The following is a 17,148-nucleotide window of genomic DNA, read 5'->3' as shown; positions in this document are numbered from 1 at the left end:
ACGGAGGATGAGCCGAGAGCTGTCTCCCAGGCAAACTTCTGGGCCAGAGCATGTCTGCAAACTCAGGTGGGCATGTTCACCCCTGTTCACCTGAGGACCAGGCATTATAGACAAGCTCTTAATTATACAGCACATTACCAAAAAATATAGGAGCAATAGGATGACATTTTAAAAAAGAATATTTGATCTGAATATCATGAAAAACCTTGTGATGTTGAGAGTCTTCCTGACCAAACAATGAAAGCCCAATCTCTTGAGACAGTTAAAACCAGATTGGAGAAATATTACAACATAATATTACTGTAAGAACAATCTGTCATTGGCAGGAGGTCATCCCAGGTGATATATTAGGCCTTTTCCATTAGTTACTTTTTGGTTCCTGTTAATCTCTGGGGTAAATTGGTGCTATTTCACAGGCTGTCTTTATTGGCCGCTTCAGCACAGGCTGTATTGAGTAGAGATTAAATCTTTTCAAACACTTTCCTTTTAACGTAAGAACTACCACAAAGAGACTTTCCTCAACAGTGAGGAAATTGAAATCCTTGCACTCAGCATGGGAGAGTACTTAGCATAAAAGAACAGTCATAACAGAAGAGTCATGGCAGATATGCGCACTCTTAAACAGAAGAGAGGGAGCAGGAAGGCAACATAAAAATCAGTATACTTCAATGGAAGCACTGAGGAGCTCATTCAAACCAGCCAGGTATCCTTGCAGAATGGATGCTCAATCTTAAAAAAAGCAAAAGGCTGGAAATTAAAGTATATCAAACAGGAAAAATATCTGTTGAACAGCCAGGGGCTAAGAGAAAGTTTGAAGAGAAAGTATTTAGGGACATACAAATAAACAAAAATCCCTTCAAATATGCAAAGAAAGGGTTTAGTGGATCACATTTTGAGAAAGTGAGCAGGAAAGTGAAGTAAAGGCAGCTGTCTGGAAATTCATTTTTAATTCAAATAAATATTCACTGTCGGGTTTGTTTTCTCTCTCACCTTTACGTGCACATACACCAACCGGTTAATGGAAGAGCACTCTGGCACGTCTCTTGAACGCCTGTTCTGTCGATAGAAGACTTCCACTTTCTTGCTGTAATCTGACACTTTCATTAACACCAAATTAAAATATATAATCTCCACTTTTTGTATGCCAAAATATCATTTTGAATGTTAAGAAATGCACTGTAGCTAAGATTTTAATTCCTACTTTAGTCATGTCCTTTTCAGCCTTGTTTTGATGCCCTGGTTGGCTGATATAATTAACTGCAAACACGTTCTCTAAGCAAAACCCTCGGTGAGCAGCATGCTTCCACACCCTTAGGCCTACTACTGTGCTCTTCCCTTTATTTCTTATGCCAGATATTCCTCTGTACTTGTCTGATGTGGGTGCCCCTACATCGTAGTTTGTAACAAGCCTTTCAGCTATGCTAGACGGACCCTTTAAAATGTGTTCCTTGACGTCAGCTCAGTGCTGGGGAATATTTGTTATTTTCATGTGACTAATAACAGGAGGTTTCCTGATATAGCTTCTCAAAGGAGTGGGCAAGAGAAGCACAGCATGATTCTCTAGGGGACATCATCTTTGATAGTTGAAAGGAGGCTTTTCATCTAGAAATTGGGCTTGAAGGGATTATATGCCATTTCAAGCCCTGTGATATGAAGGAGATCTATAACATCCCTGTGTAGGTGTTGATCTGGTAGTCTACTTTTCTAAGAGTTTAACTTGAACAAAATGCAAGGGAAATCCTACAGATTTCCTAGAGGTGAGTTAAGTTCTCTCTGCAAGAACAGTTCAGCTCGGCCATTTTTAAGTGTTTCTAGGTCTTCGAAGTGAAAAGCATTAGAAAAATGAGACTTAACAAAGGAAAATGCCCGGGCGAAAATAAGCAACTGTAGTCCATCAGTAACCTCACATATGTTTAGGTCTTTATAATAAAACTAGGTCTTCACCATTGCCAGTTTACACACATCTTATTGCTGTGGATATAATACAAAGAAAACTCTTGCATGGTTAAAGGTTTTAGTGAGACTGTGAGGCTTAAAATTTAGATTAATAGATTCATAGATGTCAGGGTCTGGAAGGCACCTTGCAGATCATCGGGTCCAGCCCCCCTGCTCCAGGCAGGAAGACGACTGGGGTTAGGCAGCAAGGTGACTCTCCGGTCTCCTCTTGAAGATTTCCAGGGTAGGTGATCGTACCACCTCTGGAGGGAGTTTACTCCACAGTCTGGACACCCTGACTGTGAAGGAGTTTTCCATGGTATTGCTACAAATGAACTTGAACCAGGCAAAACACCAGTATTACTTTCATCCAGTCCCAGTCAAATGCACCATCCCAGGAGTGTGGGAGAGAAGCCGTTCCAGGAACATCCCATATGGCTACTTTTGAGAACTTTTTTGTTTCCAGTATGTTTAAAGGGAGGACACCCACAGAGAAACCTCTCTGCCTCATTTCCAGGTTGGGCTCTTGTGAGCAGGAGCCAACAGATGAGACAGGTGGACCTTCACAGCAGCATCCAGGACATGGTGTTGGACATACCCCAAACTCTTCCCTTCTCCTTACAGTGTTACTTCACCCCATCCCCCTTATTTGATTTTCTTTTCTTTCAATTCCTCTTCTTAAACCTTTCCTCCCCCCAAGATTGGAGAACTACTGTGGCTTGGTATCATCACGCAACTCTCTGCTTGTGTGTGATACCCCCTCTCCCATCCTTTCTGTTGTGTATTAACTGGTAATTTTTTTAGACCAGCAATGGCTTGTGCTTTGTGTTAGTCAGTGCCTAGCACAATGGGTGGTATTCATGGTTGGACCAGAGCACTACTGTAATAAGCATCATTAATAATCATCCAGTGCAGTACAGAATTGCATATTTGGAAGCCTTAGTTTTTAAAACCAAAAATTAAAAGCAAGTCGAGGCTTTCAAGGCCAGAAATGCATAAATGGGAAGAAAATAGAAGCACAGAGCAGCGCCCACTCTTACAGGTTTGGGGGAGAACTCTGTGGCCTATGAGAGGTTGCAGTGCAAGTGTTGGCAAAGACCTGGGACAATCATCACATGTGGATGTTGGAGACAGATCTAAGGAATCAGCAGAGGGTCCCCCGTCCCAGACTGCTTGGGCTGGTGTGACCAAAGAAAGCAGAGGACTACGTATACATTTCAAAGCAGAACCTGTAAGAGGTGACAGACTGGAATGCACTGTATGCATGAGAGGCATGCTACATGTAACTATGGTCAAGGCACCCAAGGGAGAGAAGGAGCTGCAGATTTGCCTATAAAAACCCTGGCAGGGATGAGACCTGTGGAATCTCCACTCCAAAACCTAACCCCCATGGATTCGAACTTCAGTCCTACTGCCAGAAAGTGGTGGGAGAGGATGGAGAAGACGCAGCCAGCTTCACCTGGAAAAGGGACACGTGGCACAGGCTGTCTAAACACACCCTGGGAGGGGAAGAGGACGGGGGAGTGAAAAGGACGATGCAACTGGATCCGGAGACCGCGAGGAAGGCAGCAACAGGATCATCATCAGCGGAAATGACAGCAACACCAACAGCGACAAGGACAGTGAATGAACTGAGAATGTAAACCCCAAATCGGGCCTTGGACTAAGGGACTGCAATTGGGTTAGGGAAGGGCAGCAAGTGGGTGTGTGGGAGCACAGGGGGGCTTATTGAAACAGGTGCATGGTTTTCTTAATGTGGTTTAAGGTGTGTGATGGAAAGTTTTATGCTAGATGATGTATATATATATAACTATATGTTTGTGTGTGTGTATATGTATTTCTTTTTAATTCCCAGAAAGACTTTCTGAATCTCTGGCTATAAGGAGACACTTTGCCCTCAGGACTATGTAAGACTCGTGCAAAGGCTTTCTGTTGTCTTTTTGGTTTATTATATTGCATTTTAAATTAGACTAAGTTGTGTGTACTGTCACTGTGTCTTACTCGGCTGTGTCTTAACTTAGGTGAAGTTTTCTGTTGTTGTTTGTCGTATGCTTGAAGTTAATTTAATAGATTTCATAGCCATTAGGGCCTTGGAAGATCTTCGAGTCCAGCCCTCTGCCCAAGGGGCAGGAAGTCAGCTGGGGTCATAGGATCCCAGCAAGATAAGGATCCAAATAAAATTGTTGTGCTCAATAAATGCTCTCTTCAGAGAATAGATTATTTTTTTCCAAGCATTTATGAATTCAGTGTCACTACCTAAATTCTAATGTTAAATCTGGTAACACAAGGAGCAAGTGATTCTAAGCACAGACATTAACATAATGAAGATGCTGTTTTAGGTTGAGTATGTGTTACTTCCATGCTTTCTTTCTTTTAATCCTACCTTTCAAATTAATTTGCATCCACTCAGTAGTACTGATTGGTTTAGTAGTACTGATTGGTTTAGTTTAACTTTAACATTAGTACTTGGAACTTCAGTACTTTATCCATAGAACATGTGCTACATAGGACACGTCTACATGTGCAATTAATGAGAAGCAATAAACTCCGGTGTTTATCACAGCAGACTTTATTGCTCCCAGGCATACCATTTGAACGTGCGCCCAGTACCGCAGCACGTTGAGCCAAGTGAGAGCAGTCCCAGCTTGTAGAGGGTCTGGGGGATCTGCCTGCCAGCCTGGGGCTGCTCCTGCCTGGATCAACGTGCTGTGGAGGGGCTAGCTAGGGCATGGAGGTTGCTTCAACGCAGGGCTAGCCAGCAGACAGGCTCAGCACTGAAGCAACCCCATGCCCCAGCCAGCCCTGTCACTGTCTACACACGTGTTCCTGCTCATGAAAAAATTCCACAGCAGGGTAGTACTGGTATTTACAAGTACAATGTGGAGTTGTACTTGTGAAGTTTATTAGTTTACTGCAACCTTTGTAGATGCTGTGACATTTACAGTGGAGATCATTAGGCAGCTCTGCAGTAAGTGTCTGGTATAGATGTGCCCATGGAATATAAGAAAGCTAGCATACGCACACACATACACACCAGTCCCCCCGCTCCAGTGCAGAGGTGTCAGAGATACAGTTTGCGAGGTTCTCAGAGGGGCCAGGAATTGTGATGTGGATTCAGAAGTGGGGCCCACCACTGAATTCCAGTATGCAGAGCCCCGCTGGGGATGTCAGCAGTGGAGGGGTAAGCAACAGGTGCTTTAATCCTCCTGGCTAGGGAATCTGCAGTAGTTAACACAGCCACTGCTCGCCCTGCTGCTGGAGGTGGGTCTGGACTGCAGCCTGTGAGGAGCCCCATCGTCCAGATCTGGCCCAGGGTGCCTAGCGGGTTTGACACCCCCTGCTCTACTGTTTGAACAATGCACTGAAGGAACTCTGCTTCCGCACGTGCAAGTATAGAACAGCCTCTAACGTTTATGCCGTTCTTGGCCTGCTGACACTGACAACAAAGCTGACAGCCAGTGATGATTATTGTAGGTTTATTTTGTGATGTGGATACTAACTTGTCCTGTGGAAATTGAACAGCAATGAGAGCTAATTTCACGTAAGACAGTGAACACACAAAAGGGTAATTGGTAACATATTTTTATTCAGCAGCCTTACAAGCCATCTTAATTTTTTTCCCAAAACTTGATTGCAGGTAATTTAAAAAAAGAAGAGAATACAATGCCAAGATTATCATGACTTATTTAGAATTTCAGAGATCCTCCTCTAATACGGTTTTTTGAACTTGGCTTTAGCACTGTCGCTCCCTTACACTGTGGTAATGAGCTACCCCATTATGGTGACAGCTGCCTCTGTCTGGTTTTGACTTTCTAGAGCTACATAAGCACGAAGTACAGTGACATCATGCTCTCTAGAGTGTTAATTATTAGCTGCTAAAAATAGTAACAGGCGAACACAGAATAGAAAATCAAATGTCTGTTTAAAACTCTGATAGTGCATGAGTATAAAGGTAAAGAGACAAAGCTCTGCACAGGGACTTATTGTTTAAATGCAAAGGCAACAACACTGAGATGCAATTCCAGAAAATGGGGTAAATACTGTTTAGGATTTGTGAGTTGGAGAAATGAGCAGACTCCTGTTCATCCTTGGTGTAACTCCAGAATGTTAGTAGTAGGTGAATATTTTTGCATGTACATATATCCGTTTGATTTACACAGTCCGGTATGCTTTTTTATTTACATTATAACTTTGGGATTTATGAAATTATAATGATTTCAGAGTTAATTCCACTATATTCATGGTTCTATGAAAAAATAATTAACAATACCATGATTTGGGGAAATCAAGTATTCGGGTATTAGGAAATTTCATACAGTACAACGAGCAGTATTCAGGCTGAAATAGGAGAATGTATTGTCAGATACCAGTGCAGAAGCTTTTCTGTTCATCACATACATTACTGAATTAGGGCCCTGTACTTGTTATGATTTTTAAGTATTAATTAGAGATCTATAAGGCAGGCTAAATTTGGAGAAAACAAATTAAATAGTCTTAAAATTAAGAACATTTAATCGCTATAGATTCTAGGATTTGACACACAATCACGTTTTAAGATGATCCAAGTTTGTAATATCTCAAATAGATGTGATCTCAGGTTTGATATATCCTTGTGGTGACCAAGGCTAAGTGCAGACAGTCAAAAAGCCCGAGGCTGAATCCATTTAATCTTTGCTGGTTAGTCTAAGCTGCATAGATTGAACCAATAAGCAAGTGAACAGACATTCACTTTTGATTCCAGAAATGTAGCCACATGGTCCAGGCCAGAAACGGGGGGATACTAGAGCACACCTCTCTATCTGCTGGAGCAGACAGTTTGGGCCAAGGCTATCCTGCCCACCCTGTGGGCAGGAGGGAGGGGGAAGCTTGTGGAGAAGGTGCAAAGCATCCTGGGATGCTGGGGGACTGAGTTAATTGAATCTGGAGGGGATCTGGGACAGAAGTTCAATAAACCAATTTAATCTAAATCCGTTAAGTTTGATACTACATCCATCCAGGTTTATCTTAAACTGGCTTTGGTCATTGTGTACACTGAACTCCTGTTGTGTTACAGATTTGAACATGTTTCTGATCACATATACCAGTTCGTGTGTAATTTCTGTCCCTAGCCTGAGGGTTTCAGATGGCATCCTGTTCTAAACTGCTCTAAATTCATATTGATCACATTAAAAAGCATAAAGAGCATTTCAGACTCTAAATGTTCAACTCTGGGATTTTCAAAGTTTCCTTCAGGAGGGAGACCCATTTAAATTCCAGGGGTGTTGGGTGCCTTTAGATGCCTTTTAAATTCTAAATCTAAATGAAGACAAGGTTATTTGGGTAGAACCTCGCCTGCCTATGTCCTTAGACCAGCATGGCTACAACCAACAACCCTACGAATCTAAATGAAAACTACGGAGAGGCAGGGACTTGACTTGAAGAAGGGCATCTGATGCCTGAAAGCTTGTCCAACAGCTCTCCCAACTATACAGCTGGTCCAGTAAAACAGATCACAAAAAATCCGTGCCTCCTGGTTACTTCCTAGGCCATCATGGCTAAACTACAGAGCTAATTGTTAGCAAATGCGACTGACACTGCCTGCACCTTTCCTATCCTTAGTTTCTTCATCTGAAAAATGAAATTATACCATTGTACCTAAAGCCATTGTAAAGTGTGGCTGTGTGTGCAGGGGGATGCCAGTCCCTTCGCCGTTGGCTAGTAGACTGTGCGCCACCCATTCAGAGTTACTCTGATGATTGTGCCTTTAAGCAGTGCCCCTTGGTGGGATCCTGTAAGCATTACAGCCTTAGTAATAAGGGTTGCTTTTTATTAGGGCTTTAAGAAATACACAGTTCAGTCTTTTTAAAGTTAAAAAGATGGACCAACAGTTCCTAACCTAGCCCCTAAAGATAATACAGCACAGGAATATGAAGGTAGGCCTCCCTGAGTTGTGTCAGGGATATTTGCTCCAGGCTATCTCTCTCCTGCATACAGTTGCATGCTGGCCTCTTGATCCCTTGACCAAAGTCCAGACCTTCTGTCTGTCTTGTTCAGACCCATTTGCATGGCTCCCCAGTATCTAAGCCATTCTTGAGTAGCTGCTTGTTATGGCTGGTCCTTCTCAAAGGCCAGCCACTCTCAACCTGGCTCTTAGCTTTTTCAGTCCCTGTTCCCAAGATGCCCAGACTTCTCCTTTCATTTGCAAATGCTCCACAGCCGCTGTCTCCTAACCCAAGTCTCCTCCAGGCTCTGGCAGCTTTCTGTTTCAGAGCTGGAGGGATTGTAGTGCCCTCTACTGGCCAGATGTTACACTAGAGAGGCTAGCCGTGCCCACTATCAAGCCAATAGACCTATTATAGTATTTAATCACTTCATCAAATCTAACTAATATTTTTGGGGAACATATAAAATATTAAGGTCTTGCTGCCCACATTTTACTTACTCCACATGTGATGATGACTCCAAAGGATATCTCCATTCCACCATTCTCCTCTAATCCTGGATCCAGATTTTGGATATTCAAAATTGTCTGGTTGAAGCTTATGGCTCTCATTATTTTTATAATTATGTCAGATAATTACCATTGCATAATTCTGAATAAAAGTAGGATAAATAATAGTAGGCTAAAATCTGAAAAATGATTGGTTATTGGACTCTGTGTGCATGGGTGTTGGTGGTACAAAATTAACCTTTTCTGCTCTCTGGGATCAGCAGTTATGGACTTGGTATGAGATTTACTGGATGAAATAATATGGTCTGTGTTGCATAGGGATTTGGAGAAGATAATCATGGTATTCCCTTTTGTTCTACCAAGCTGTGAGTCTGTGAATGAAACAACTACTTCTCTGCTGCCCACATATTTCTTAAAAAGGTAGTATACTATCCCTTATGGTTGCAAAGTTGACCTTCCAAATGGGAGTATATGGTGCTCACTGAGTCTGCAAACAAGTAAAAGAAATGACAGACCAAATTCTGGATACCTTGGTGATAGTTAGAGGGCCAAACATGAAAAAGATGTTTAGCAAGGGGTTTCTTTTGATTGGAAGGGTGTCTCAGTGGAGGTGGGGAGTTTCAGAAGAGGGCTTTTTTCTAGTATGGGAAGGACAATGATAATAAGAAGTGGAATAAAAAAGGAGATGGAGCAGAAACACTTTACAAAATAAAATACACTTTCTGAGCATGCTTCTGGTTTATTTTCAAGCAAGACTGCATGCTGTGCCAGGTCCTTCCAGCTTCCTCCCCCTGGAGGCTGAACCTTGCCTTCTCTTAGCACATAACATTGCAGACAATACAGCAACGCCCTTTTTCTCTGCAAGGGAAAGATTTCCCATTGTGTTGATTACATCCTTCACAACCTGCATCAGTTCAACAGCATCTCAGACTTTTAGCCTACTTTTTATTAATAAAGTAGGATAAATAATAAAAGAATACTTTCTCTTGCTTTAGGGAACATTGTCAGGAATTAAGGCACATGCAAGTGCACAAGCAGGTGAGGTTTTCTTCTGGCAAATTTCTCTTTCCTTGCTTAACCCTTTCACTGATGGCTCCTGCTGAAGCACTGATACAGATACGGGTAACACTGGCAGAAGTTTTGATGTCCAGCGTTTCCATTAAAAATCCAGTCCAGCAATGGTGACCGTTGTATCAAAGCCGGATTTTGCCCTGAAAGAATGATATACAAAGAATAGTAGAAAAGAATGGTAGACAAAGATGACTGCAAAAAGTTTAATCTCTTCTTGAGAGCAGTCGGGAATGTGGCCTTTAGGTTTGCTAAACATTTGACACCTGGTTTGCAGATTTTTGTGTTTTCTAGGCAGCAAGTTCCAAATATAGAAATATGAACATTATGATTGGGTGCAAGCACAGCAATTCAGCTAATTTTTGTAGAAAAGCTATATCTCAGGGACACTAACCATCTAACCAAAATCATTTTGTGGAATGTTATGGAGACACTCATGAACTACTTTAATATAGCATTTGTGAGACCAGTCTGAAATGGTCAGCATAGTACCTTCCAGGAACATATTGAGACCTAATCACTGGGAACTGAAATAGGCAGATTTAAACTAGTATTTTGTTTAATCCTGATGATGATTGTGATGATGCTAATAAACAGAGGGTATTTAATTATTGGAATGTCTTCTAAGGAATGCGATAGATTCAACAGCACATGAACTCTGTACATTAAGGGATCGTCTGTCTGGAACATTGTATCTTATTTCATTAAAAGTGAATTATTCAGACCACTTGAAACCCCTGTGTGAACATACTTATCCAAAATTAAAATGGCTTTTTTTTTTTGGTTTGTCCTACTATTACTTCTAAAGGGACAAGCATCGAGATTGCATATTTTTCTGAAAGATTTTGATGACTTCAACAACAAATTACTAGACTTGAGGCAGGAACTACTTAGTGAATTCGCTAAACTGTTATTGCAGGATGTCAAAGCAGATCAAAATGGTTCCTACTGGCCTAAGGATACATGGATCCATAGCAGTGACCCTCAACTGTTTGCACAACAGACATAGAGGGCAAAGAAGGGCTCTCTTTTGCCACGTTCCAACATACCCTCATAACCTTGTCACTACCAATTTTGACATGAATTTACAAGGGCTGTAGATACTAATTACATGGCTCCTGTGCTGATTGATACCCACTGAAACGAAGAATTCTGATATGATGAAAAAGACGTCCACATAAATAAAAGGCTGTTTGGATTTCTAGGTTTTTAGCAAGGGGTCCTGATCCTGTAACCTAAAGTACAGAAGTAGTTTTGTTTGTAGTGAGCAATGTTATTTACTTGAGTAAAGACTGCAGGATTGGGAGAGACCCAATTTTGAAATGTTAACCGAAAGGTAAAACAAAACATATACATTATTCTGAGGCTGGTTTGTCTGTTTTAACAGTTACTACTAACAGTATGCCAAGGGAGTAAATAAATGACCTATTCTTTTGATCCATTTTCAAGAACCACATTCATCCATTGTCCTTCTATAAGTGTCAGTGGCTAGAATTACCAGCCTGGCAGGAAAGAGGAGTTTTTTTATTGTTAACTTTGCACTCTTAGGCCTTCCTTCCTCTCTTAACTTCCTTTTTGTAAAGATGAAACCTGGCAATGGAAGTTTGCCTGTCGTGCTCCTTTTTCCGGTGAGTCTGGAGAACCCCACTGAACAAATAAACTCTTTAAATTGCTGATTCGGCAGCTTCCCAATTTCAGTGGGAGATTTGCCACAGGTGCAATGCAGAGTAGACTTTTAGAGAATAAACTAGAAAGCATATGAAAATAGGTGGAGTAGGCTGGAGTAGGGTGAATCATGCTTTGCTTTCCAACCTGTAAAATTGGAAAACACTAGGAAATGTGCAAGAGTCTGATGGGAACTATTGGAGGCTTTGGCTCAAGCATGGAATTGCGAGGAGGCTTGATGCAAGTGAATTAACACGTCTCACAACAGCCCTGTGAATCAATTCTCTCACCCAATTTCAGAGGGTAAACTGAGGCACAGAGGTTTAAAAAATAACCATAGGTCACAGAAATCGTGTTTAAGTTTCCACCTCCCCATCTTATGCTCCAATTTCTAACCAAATCCCTTACTTGTTGGTTACCTGTTGGATGCTGCTGTCCGCAGTATCCTTGGCATTGCCTGCTTATTTTTCAGCACTTCCTTTGAGAAGTTTTCTATTAGTTCATGTCATCAGAAGGCATTTAAAGGAAGCTTCTAGTATTAGTTTGCTCCCAGAAAAAAAACTGGGAGCATTGTATCCTTCCCAGTGCAAGGAATCTTCCTTTTTTCCTTGAGAATCTACAGATATTGGAAAAAAGCAAAAATGACCCTACCAAGTTTGCATTCATTGTTGAATGCTCGCTCAAAAGTGATGGAGAAGGTTCTTTATTATGATAGCGAAGGCAAGGTAATCAGCTGCATCATTTATATTTATGTCATAAAGGACTTAGTTGAAATGTTTCAGCACTGTAAAAATAATCTTTTCTCCCTTTTATTTTCAGAATATGAAACTAGAATATTTTCATTCAGTCCATCTGATGGATGCTGAGATTGTGTGCACATAGGACCATCTTCTCCAGAAGCATACAGCAAAGTAACTACTTTGCATACACATTGATATTTTGCCAGTCACATGCAGTGAGGGAACATCCTCTTATTCATTTGAACTGTTTGGCCATGAAAGGAGACAAACAATAACTGCATTGTATTCTTCAGGAGAGAGACACAAGTTAACAGGAATATTTTTTCTTGTGACTGAGCTGCAGGGCCTCGCCCATCAGTTAACATAAATTGTTTCCTAGGCTTTACAAGTGGAATTTTAATCAGGACCATACAACAGTAGATCCTTAGAGAAAATCTTATTGATGTTCTTTATAACTTGATAATGACAGGCATGGAAAAGAAAGTTAAGACTGAGATGAGCTGTGATTATCCCATAAAAAAGCTAGTCTTCAATATCAACATGACAATCAGAACCGCAAATGGTTAACTTGATTCTGTCTCTACTAGGGATGTCCCTTGTGATGCTTTTGTTGATGGGTGGGGGATGTGTTGGCAGTAAGTATATGTTAACTATAATTATTTATAAAATACCATCTGATGACAATAAGAGTCCACAGGCTCATATTGCTATTAGGATGCTCCACTGAAAATGCTTCACTTATCCTCCAGGAGCAGTTAATTGTAGAGAGACCCAGCTGATCTAAATTGTCTGAAAAGTATGTAGGGACAAAGTCTCCTGTATAATCAGTTTCTACACTATATAACTCTTTACTGAACTATCCTAAATGACATCCAGAAGCAGATGGGAAGCAGCTATGATGCCTAAGTCATATCAATTTAACCAATCAGCATATGATTAAAGCCAAAAAGTCAGGAGATCTGATCTATGAATTGCAGGGCATTACAAACTCTTTCTCCATTCTGGAGGCAGATAGGTTCTTTGGGTAAATCTGATATCTTTTCTTAGACCAACTAAAATAGTTGAAAAAAATCTTCTTTGCAAGCTTTTGGGTACACACACCCTTCTTCAGGATGAGGGAGCATCTGCAGTTGTTCTGTGCTCTTCCTGGATGGGATAGAATATAGGTTTCCCTCGCTTTATCCGTTACGTGTTCCTGGAAAACGGCTATAATTCAAATTTGCATATAGGGAACACATTTTACAATATAACAAATAGGGATATGTTCCAAGACCTTGACTGTACTCACCCCCAGACCTATTTCTACCACTTGTACAAGACAATTCTGGTACTCACCAACAGCAGGCAGTACACACAAGCACAGCGGGGTGGTGAATGTGGGGATGGCAACTACAGAAACACCTGTCACAGTCAACGAGGGAGGAGCACAGATCCACACAGGAGACTATATTTTGGTGTTCCTTACTCCCACAATGCACTGTACAAAGCAGCTGACTGTGGGCTTCCGCCACACCGATTGTATAAGAGTGAATTGACCACACATATAACGATTTTTTTGGTATAAAAAGAGTCATTGCATAAAAGCAAATTCGCACATACAGACCCTGCATAATGCAAGGGAAGCCTGTAGAATAGAAGATAGAAGCCAGTATGCAAAAAACCAGTCAGTGAAAATGCAAACCGAGGTAGTCAGTGGGTAAGAAACAGGTGTAGGGGGAAGGGGAATGTAGACCTAGTGATAAGATACAGCTGGTAAATAGTAGAGAGGTTACCTGGGGTATCAGATTCATAGATTGTAAGGCCAGAAGGGACATCGGAAGATCATTGGGTCCAGCCCCCTGCACCAAGCAGGAAAGACAACTGGAGTCAGGTGACCCCATCATGGTGACTGTCTAATCTCCTGTTGAAGATTTCCAGGGTAGGTGATTTCACCACCTCTGGAGGGCGATTATTCCACAGTCTGGACACCTTAACTGTGAAGAAGTTTTTCCTAATGTTGAGCCTGAATCAGACCTCCAGGAATTTGTGGCTATTACTTCTGTTTTTTCCCTCGGGTGCCCTGGTGAACAGTTGCTTACCAAGCTCTTGGTGTACTCCCCCAGTGTAGTGGTAAGCTGCTACCAGGTCCCCTGTCAGCCTTCTTTTCCCCAGGCTGGAGTCCCAGATCTCTCGGCCTTTCCTTGTATGGCTTGCCTTTTAAGACTCTGATCATAAGGGTGGCTCTTCTTTGGACTCTCTCAAGCTTTTCCACGTCCTTCTTAAAGCGTGGTGCCCAAAACTGGATGCAGTCCTCCAGCTGCAGTTTCACCAGTTCTGGGCAGAGCAGAAGAATCACCTCTTTGGTTTTTTGGGAGATGCACCGATTGATGCATGCCAGAGTATTATTTGCCCTGCTGGCTACAGCACCACACTGCCTGCTCATATTCATACTCTGGTCTATTATTACCGCTAGGTCTCTCTCATTCATGCTGCTAGTCAGTTTGGTGCCGCCAAGCCTGTAGGTGTGTTGGGGGTTGCTTGTCCCGAGGTGGAGCACTTTACATTTCTCGATGTTGAACTTCATCAGATTCTGATCTGCCCAACTTGACAGCTTGCCTCAGTCCGCCTGTAACTGCAGCCTATCTTCAATGTTAGGGAGGTTATAATGTGCCATAAATCCAATATCTGTATTTAGTCCATGATTTTTTGTATCCAAGAGGTTGATGAAGTGAAGTTCATAGGCTTGTCTGCAAAAGGTGTTTTGTAAATTCCTTTAGAGGATTAGAACTGAGAAACTGGAGAGAGAGTGGTTATCTTGTGAGAAATGTGCCCCCACAGGTAATTGGGTATTCTTGTCTTTGTTAGCTTTTCGGTGTGCATTCATTCTGGTACACGTTTGTTGTTTGATTTCTCCTACATATTTTCCATCAGAACATTAAGTGCACTAGATGAGATATATTACATTGCTGGAGGTTCAGGTGTATGATTCAGGAATGTTGATGGTTCTGTTGTGGGGTTGTAGTTATTGTGGGAGTGGTGGAGATATGTTGGCAGGTTTTACATTTCTTGTCATGGCATTCCAAAAGTATACTTTATGTCTGGTTGCTTCACCAAGAAAAAGATGGAAAAAAAATCACCTATTGTTTACAGGATCAGGGATATCCACTAAGTAGGTGTAAAAAACAACCATTTCCCTGGCTGTCTGGTTTCAAGAAGGAAGGATTATGCTTAATGGTCCCAAAGAAGAGAAATGTGCAGCACAAGTCATTGCTCTAGCTGCAGCAGAAAACAACAATCAGGGTGTGTTTCTTGAAGAAGCCAGGCAATAGCACAGCACCAGGAGCTACTAGCAAAGCCTTTGGAAGCTCTCAGCAAGCCTAAGGCCCCTAATGAATTGAGGAGACCAAAATGGGAGGAAGGGCATGCACCCGACAGGGGTGGGATTGTAAAACTAAAGGGAGAAAGTGAGTAAGGGCAATGAGAGAGACAACAGAAAATAGGAAGGGAGTGCTGGAGAAAGAAAATCTCTTCATAAGAGTGGGAAACTCTGAAGGATTCTGCCCCAGAACATAGGGCCAGTGGCTTGATTCACATCTTATCTCATACCAGTTTAGCACTGAGATAACATCACTCGCTAAGGTTACTACACAAGCAAGTTACTTCAGGCAAGCTAAGATATGAAATTTCAGTACATTAGCTACTCCACTGTAACTTTTGACCCACAATAAATATGAAGTATCCTGCCCTTCAGTGAAGAATAAGTGCACACTGTAGCTTATCTCATAATGGAACTCATTTGTGTGTCAGGCCTTGAAATGAAGTTACTTTAGATTTATGCTTATATACAGGAGAGGAGGATCAACCCATCATGGCAATCGTACTAAATGTCATTGCAGATATATTATATCTCTTTGAATAATGTCATTTGTAGAGGTCTGCAGGCATCTACTATAGGTCACAAACCAAAGTGGACTGTGAAGATTCTAGTCCAGGGACATTACCTTATTTGATATATTTCTCTCCACCTTAGTTATTAATTTCTACAGGGAGAAGATTCAGGGTGGGAGGTGTTCACATAAGTCAGCGTTTTTTGACCTTTCTGACTTCTGTTGCAATCTTTATTTTTCATTCTTGTAGCAGGGATGATGGAGAGATCAATGAGGGCATTGTGCCAGGGCTATTACTCAACTCCTTGGCTTCCTGCTGGGGTAAGATCAAGCAAAGAGCTTGAAGAAATCCAAGCAGCAGCCAAATTCTCCTCTTTCGTATACTGTGAAATAGCTACCCAGCAGTTGCAACAGTGTTAGGTGAGCAGGATTTAGCCTTAGAAATTTAAATATTTATTTTGTTCCAACAATATGCCTGCTCTAACGAAGTCATTGGCAAAGCTTCTATTGACATTAGTGGCTCCTATTGACATAGAGCTACTGTTAAAACCTGGTGCAAGTCCCGTGAAGTCAGTACAGTTATTTTAGATTTTAACCAGTAAAGCTGAGAGCAGAAGTTGGTCTTACATCATAAAGTGATTTTTTTTTTTAAGACTCGGAATGATACATTAATTATTTTAAGGTTGTTGGTTGTTGCCATGTTGGTCTACATAGGCAGGCAAAGTTCTTTGGATAGATGTGATAGTTCTTTGGGTAGATGTGATAGATTTTATTAGACCAGCTAAATAGTTGGAAAAAATGTTCTTCGCAAGCTTTCAGGCACAAACACCCCTCTTCAGGCATAGTGCCTTAATTATTTTAACAATTCTAAGGAGAAAATGCACTGTTATATTGTGCATTTGAAAATGTCATTAAACTTGGTAAATATTACATTCCCATGCTTAAATGGAAAGATTAGAATTGCTGCCCCTCAGTGCTGTATAAGGTAATCAAGTTGTCAAGAAAAAACATTTTTACTTGAAGCCTTCAAACACCTGACAGAACTAAAAAGGAAAAGATTTTCAGCTACTCAGTATTTAAAACAGATTTAGAAGTTCCAGTTTCAGCAGCTCATCAAAGAGGAAGACTCCCATTTTTTCAATTAAAGCCCCCTTACTCATTCTTCACCAGTGCCAAAATAGTCCCAGAGGGAGGTAGTTAGCCATATCAGTCTCAAGTTAGGCAGAAGGCAGGGTAGATTTGCACCTCATAGACTAACTGACTAAATGAGAGGTGCATAGCATAGGCTGTTGTAAGCAGTAAGTTTCCTTCAACATAGTCTGTGCAAATATTACTTAAGTTCCCACCCATGTAGGAGAACAAGCGTATAAAAAACCCAAACTATTTCAATTTGTCCTTTCAATTGTGTTTTGGCTGATTAGAGCTAGAAATTCCTCTCTTTCTC

The sequence above is a fragment of the Crocodylus porosus genome, unplaced genomic scaffold (genome assembly GCF_001723895.1).
Source record: "Crocodylus porosus isolate Cpor-Errol unplaced genomic scaffold, CroPor_comp1, whole genome shotgun sequence".
Classification (NCBI taxonomy): Eukaryota; Metazoa; Chordata; order Crocodylia; family Crocodylidae; genus Crocodylus; species Crocodylus porosus.
Note: the sequence above shows the minus strand (reverse complement) of the source record.